Source organism: Salmo trutta, chromosome 35 (genome assembly GCF_901001165.1).
Source record: "Salmo trutta chromosome 35, fSalTru1.1, whole genome shotgun sequence".
Taxonomy (NCBI): Eukaryota; Metazoa; Chordata; class Actinopteri; order Salmoniformes; family Salmonidae; genus Salmo; species Salmo trutta.
The window spans coordinates 32,608,225-32,615,182 of NC_042991.1; the positions used below are offsets into that span (position 1 = coordinate 32,608,225).

Here is a 6,958-nt window from a genome sequence, read left to right on the forward strand (position 1 = left end):
TACAGATCGGCTGTGTACAGTGATCGGTAAGCTGCTCTGACAGCTGGTGCTTAAAGTTAGAGAGGGAGATATAAGACTCCAGCTTCAGAGATTTTTGCAATTCGTTCCAGTCATTGGCAGCACAGAACTGGAAGGAAAGGCGGCCAAAGGAAGTGTTGGCTTTGGGGATGACCAGTGCAATATAACTGCTGGAGCATGTGCTATGGGTGGATGTTGCTATGGTGACCAGTGAGCTGAGATAAGGCGGGGCTTTACCTTGCAAAGACTTACAGATGACCTAGAGCCAGTGGGTTTGGCGACGGATATGTAGTGAGGGCCAGCCAACAAGAGCACACAGGTCGCAGTGGTGGGTAATATATGGGGCTTTGGTGACAAAACTGATGGCACTGTGATAGACTACATCCAGTTTGCTGAGTAGAGTGTTGGGGGCTGTTTTGTAAATGCATCGCCAAAGTCAAGGATCGGTAGAATAGTCAGTTTTGCGAGGGTATGTTTGATTACAGGAGGTTGCTGGCAGCAATCGGTTGAAGAGCATGTACTTAGTTTTACTAGCATTTAAAAGCAGTTGGAGGCTACGGAAGGAGTGTTGTATGACGTTGAAGCTCGTTTGGAGGTTTGTTAGCACAGTGTCCAAAGAAGGGTCAGATGTATACAGAATGGTGTCGTCTGCGTAGAGGTCGATCAGAGAATTACCTGCAGCAAGAGCGACATCATTGATATGTACAGAGAAAAGAGTGGGCCAGATAATTGAACCCTGTGGTACCCCCATAGAGACTACCAGAGGTCTGGACAACAGGCCCACCGATTTGACACACTGAACTCTATCTGAGAAGTAGTTGGTGATACAGATGTTATTGTGAACTGCATTTAACTTGTGTCCTGCTGTTACAGTATTTGACCAACTCAATGTAAAGTGTGGCCCTTAACACCAGAACTCTATGACGAGACAGCCTACAGGAAGGAGGTGAGGGCCCTGGGAGTGTGGTGCCAGGAAAATAACCTCTCACTCAACGTCAACAAAACAAAGGAGCTGATTGTGAACTTCAGGAAACACCCCCCTATCCACATCGTTGGGACTGCAGTGGAGAAGGTGGAAAGCTTTAAATTCCTCAGTGTACACATCACCGACAAATTGAAATGGTCCACCCACACAGACAGTGTGGTGAAGAAGGCTTGGCAGCTAAAACCCTCACAAACTTTTACAGATGCACAATTGAGAGCATCCTGTTGAGCTGTATCATTGCCTGGTACGCCAACTGCACCGCCCGCAACCGCAGGGCTCTCCAGAGGGTGGTGCGGTCTGCCCAACGCATCACCGGGGGAAAACTACCTGCCCTCCAGGACACCTACAGCACCCGATGTCACAGGAAGACCAAAAAGATCATCAAGGACAACAACTGCCTGTTCACCCCGTTATTATCCAGAAGGCGAGGTCAGTACAGGTGCATCAATACTCATCTCATATGTATATACTGTATTCTATTCAATTCTACTGTATTTTAGTCTATGCCGCTCCGACATTGCTCGTCCAAATTACATATATTCTTAACTCCATTCCTTTAGATTTGTGTGTATTGTGTGTATTGTTGCGAAATTGTTAGATATTAATTGTTAGATATTACTGCACTGTTGGAGCTAGAAACACAAGCATTTCGCTAGACCAGCAATAACGTCTGCTAAAACACGTGTATGTGACCTAAGTTTCCTGAACCTAAGTTTCCTCCTGGCTCACTACTCATATCATACAGTTAATGCAGCACGGAGGGGCCTTATGTTTTACAGCACTCCAGTGGAGCGGCGGTGGCGTCCATCAGCTAGGCCCTGAGAAGTGCTGCCGAGGGACTTCTCCCAGGTTTGATTGCCTCTCCTTTTGTGACATCCAGGAGAAAGAGACCGGGACAAAGCTGTCGTAAATATCCAAGACTGACTTTACAGCTTCTGGTAACTGTGGTGAGGCTAAGTGAATGAAGAAAATAGGGCGGAGAGGTGCAAACCGTCGAGTTGGGGGTCTATCAGGCTGTGGCCTTCTCCAACACTGCTTAGATCAGCAGAATAGAGGCCCCTGCTGAACCTCTCTGCACTATTGATTTCTTTGGCAGGCCTAAAGGACTGTCTGAGCTTAACTTGGACTTTTTCCAAGGTTTTCAACGGAAGAAATTAGCTATGGAAGCTACACTCATCTTTCCAGGTAAACATGATTATGGCAAAATATTCTCAGAAAATAATACATCGCATGGAAGAAAAGTAGGAACCTATTCAGGATTAAGCCAGAGCAACAACTGAGAAATAGAAAAGGGTATGAATTGGATGACAGATCTGAAAATGTTCACCAGAGAGATTATGCATTTGATTCACATCCCATGCTCTCATATGCAGAGTATAACCTCTCTCCAACGGATTTATGGCAGCTATTATTTTAAACTTACTGAACAGGTTTGGCCAGAAGCTGTCATCCTGTAGGTTGTCAAATCAGTTTTTCTCCCTGAGGCAATAGACATACTGTAAACCAAGTGGAGTGGGGGTTTAAATTACTCGGAACACCGAGCTCATTTTTGGCAGGTTAAGAATCATAAAAATGAAAGTGTTCTATGTAAATAACAGAACGTTAACGAAAGTGTGACCTATTCCTGTCAATGCAAAGGTACAGTATGAACAATTATATGTATTAGGACTGTCATTAAACCAGTCAGACTTAATCCCTTGGAACAATAGTTTGATCATATTTTCATCAGGCCCAACAGGTACGTTAAGACCAAGGTTATTATAGTTAACTAAAGCTGAACCTAAAACTATTATAAGAACACCAAACTGTAATAACGTTGGTTACTGCTGGACATAATGACTATTCCTTCTCTCCATCGTCTTATGGACTAATTAGTGGAGGCAGAGTCAGAGAGATGACTCTAGTCAGTAGAGAAAGAGTACAAGACCACAGGGTTTGTGAGTGAGCTCTCTTCCTCTCTATACCCCCATCATGGTGTCAAGGCCTTTGCAAGGTGCTGACCCTGATTATAACCCCTCCACTACCAGAGAAGAGCTCGTTGGAATGCTCTCAAAGTAATTTTGTGTGTCGTCTATAACAATCAGAGAAAGGCCCATCATTTTGTGTAGTCTATAACAATCAAATTACATTCTGTAGATCCATGTGACTAAAGGCAGAAAACCTAGCTCATATTGCTCATCCTGCCTCCACAGATGCACCTTTGCCTCACCCTTCCAAAGTTATTAGGAGTGATGTGGATCCCAGGGATCTTCAAAGGTCCAACAGCCATGAAGAGATTAAGGAGAGTGGGATGAGAGAGGGTTGGATGAGAATGGGGTCTGAGAATGGTAAAGGTCTTTAGGCTACAGATGGATGGATGGATGGATGACAAGGTTGAGGATAAATTGGGTTGAATAGTAATTTGATTCTATGTAGACCAATGTATTGATGCTTTGTGGATGTTTTGAATTTGCTCCTGATGTTCAATGGAGTTCAGTCTAATTGGATCAAGTATTGTTGTTTCTGCTCTACTTTCTGACTCATTAGGATGGTTGTAAAATAGTTTGAAGAGTCTTGTCCTTGTTAACATTCTCTCTATTGTTGTTCATTTTCGCAGTGTTGCTACCTGCCGACAAGGAAGGGACTAAGCTCTAAGCCCATGGTAACAGGTGAGAATTCACACTGGAAAGACATTTATTAATTTCCTGTAAGTGCAGGCAGGATTCAGGTGTGTTTGTACCAGAGAGAAGCTGACAACTTCACCTGTGATGTTGTGACTAATGCTCATTGGTAACCTCTAATGTTAGCGACACACTAGCAATTTAGCTGGTGGTTCGGCATTATAGCAGCCTTGTTTCCATTGTTTCTTGTAAGTGTGACAGAGAGGGTGTGCCACAGTGAGGCTTGAGAACTGCTATGACTAAACCTCATCAGTCAGTTTTGACGGTAGTGTCACAGCGATGTAGCGGTTAGCGCCCTGGCCCTGTTCCCCCTGCTGCTGCTGTTCAGCCCACACTCAGTGTGTCGCTCCACAGGTCTGTTCTCAGGCTCTGTGAATCTCCTTAAGGGCAGGGGCAAGTGAGTCATCCATATAGCTGGCAAGATTGTAATCAGTAACTGCTCTGTAGGAAGCTAACCACTTGAGCACAATTATGGGATTGTGTTTACTGCTAAAAGGTATAGCAAAATCTTGCAGATTTAAGAACTTCACAAGCATTATTTATCATCCCCACACATGAAGACATACAGTACACACACACACACACACACACACACACACACACACACACACACACACACACACACACACACATATTAATTGTATGCACAGGTACATGTAGCCACACATTATGCACACTCACACAAACACAACTCTGTCATGGACATGCTTGGAAATGACACCTTCACACAGTTAGCGACACCCGTCAGGGCCCTTAACCCAATGAGTCCCACTGTAACACATGCAGGTTTTGGACTTCTAACCCCTTTTGAACATTGGCTGTTTGATCTACAGACTTTGAGCCCAAGTTTAGAGAGTCTGAATGGTTTGATCTATAGACTTTGAGCCCGAGTTTAGAGAGTCTGAATGGTTTGATCTACAGACTTTGAGTCCGAGTTTGGAGAGTCTGAATGGTTTGATCTACAGACTTTGAGTCCGAGTTTGGAGAGTCTGAATGGTTTGATCTACAGACTTTGAGTCCGAGTTTGGAGAGTCTGAATGGTTTGATCTACAGACTTTGAGCCCGAGTTTGGAGAGTCTGACTGGTTTGATCTACAGACTTTGAGCCCGAGTTTGGAGAGTCTGAATGGTTTGATCTACAGACTTTGAGCCCGAGTTTGGAGAGTCTGACTGGTTTGATCTACAGACTTTGAGCCCGAGTTTGGAGAGTCTGAATGGTTTGATCTACAGACTTTGAGTCCGAGTTTGGAGAGTCTGAATGGTTTGATCTACAGACTTTGAGTCCGAGTTTGGAGAGTCTGAATGGTTTGATCTACAGACTTTGAGCCCGAGTTTGGAGAGTCTGAATGGTTTGATCTACAGACTTTGAGCCCGAGTTTGGAGAGTCTGAATAGTTTGATCTACAGACTTTGAGTCCGAGTTTGGAGAGTCTGAATGGTTTGATCTAAAGACTTTGAGCCCGAGTTTGGAGAATCTGAATGGTTTGATCTCCAGACATTGAGCCCGAGTTTAGAGAGTCTGAATGGTTTGATCTACAGACTTTGAGCCCGAGTTTGGAGAGTCTGAATGGTTTGATCTACAGACTTTGAAAAGCTATCTATGAAAACCTGAGACACTCACAAACACGCACATGTAACATGTTCAGGTAGTAGGTTCTTCTGCAGAAGGTAATAGGTTCTACATGGGACGGATAACTAATAGTTACCCCCTCCTGAGGTTACTCTTAAACTGATGGGGCCACCCGGAGGCCAGACATTGTAGTTTGTATTTTATCCTCTTTAACCCCTTATTGACCCCCAGAGGCCTCATAGACATAGCTGGTTTTCAATTAAAGATAAATTGAGGGATAACACAGTGGACAATAACTACAACTAAGGTTACAAAGCTACCAGTAATTTATCAAAGTTACTGGAATCTTCAGTAATTTTGGTAATTAACAGGTAATCTATGGCAATCTATGGTCATTTTGATCATTTAAACTTCAATAAAAATACAATTTAAAAAAACATAAATAGTATTAATTTTTTATATTTTCCATTACTTTCTAGTGGACGGTTCAAGAGAAAAAATGCCTAATTAATGAAAAAGGCATCTAATCAACAATGGCATTATTTTCAATGGTGTGATAATTGACTCGCCCACCCGTGTGGTTATTGATTCGCTGACTGGAAAATAAGCAGAGCGGTTAAGGATTTATCAAGTTGCTTCTTGTGTGTAGTGGAAAAACAAGCATTTTCCCTAATTCATCTGTTTTTTTGGTTTAATGCACAGTTGTGTCCAACGTCAAGTAGAAATGTTCCCGACCAAGATAAACCAACTTCAATGTCTGAAAATGTATCTGAAATCTGATGAGAAGACATCCTGTCACATTGAGGTGAGAAACACAACCACAATCATCAGAATCTGTCATTCAAATCCATCCCATTAATCCAATTCACCTAATTTTTGAAGGTTAGAACCAAAAGCATAGTTGGGATCAAATCTTTGGTTCTATTCTCAAGATTTCGACGTGCATCTCACCCCAGAGAAAAATAGGATACATTGACTTGAACTCTTCTCACGCTGGCAAAATGTAACGTTTCCAGTGTTGCAGGTAAAAAAAAAAAATCTGTTATCTTGACACCCCGGTCCAGTGTAGCTCTAGGGTTAGAAGCAGCTTTGACCTAGAGCACACAGGAAAATGTGCCTCATGACTTAACGTGAGGTGTCACCAGTGTCAATGAAACTGATGACAAGAATGAGGCAAAAAGCCTTTAGATTGTTGCCCTGTGGCAGCTTCCCGTTACCTCGTTGAACTGGTGACCCCATCCAGCCCCCTGGGCTGATAACTACCTAGCTCTACCCACTCCTGCCAAGAGGGATAAACATTACAGATGCCACTTTGACAGTGATGCAGTGTTCTTTTTCTGACTCCCGTGTAGCAAGCATAGTCTCCGGTGTCTACAGATCCACTTGTTATCTATATTTAGAGCTGTATTCATATGCCACAGACTCCTGTGCGGTTCGTCTAAATGCCTGGGTGAAAATCCCTTGACTCTTGAGGAATGTGTCTAGGTTCAGAATGTGTCTCTAATATTGACCAACGGATGGACATCTGTGATTCCATGTCTACATGATTTGTAGGGTAATACACAACAATCATATCAATCATGTTGATTGACTAGATAGAGTAAATGTTTGAATTTGACCTGAGTGTTCCTCTTCCTGTTGTTTGACAGGGATTTGTCTGTGATGGAGGGGGGCAGATGAAGGTGTCATTTGTCATGATAATGCGTTAACAGGACTTCTCACCTGAC

General features: G+C 43.2%; 1 long non-coding RNA gene across 1 annotated transcript; it reads left to right on the forward strand.

Moving 5' to 3' along the window:
* Positions 1-3,154: 3,154 nt before the first annotated feature.
* LOC115175103 (uncharacterized) lies at positions 3,155-6,269 on the forward strand. The gene is made up of 3 exons (XR_003871911.1): positions 3,155-3,330; positions 3,600-3,651; positions 5,934-6,269. It is a non-coding gene; the product is annotated as an uncharacterized LOC115175103 (long non-coding RNA).
* Positions 6,270-6,958: the final 689 nt, after the last annotated feature.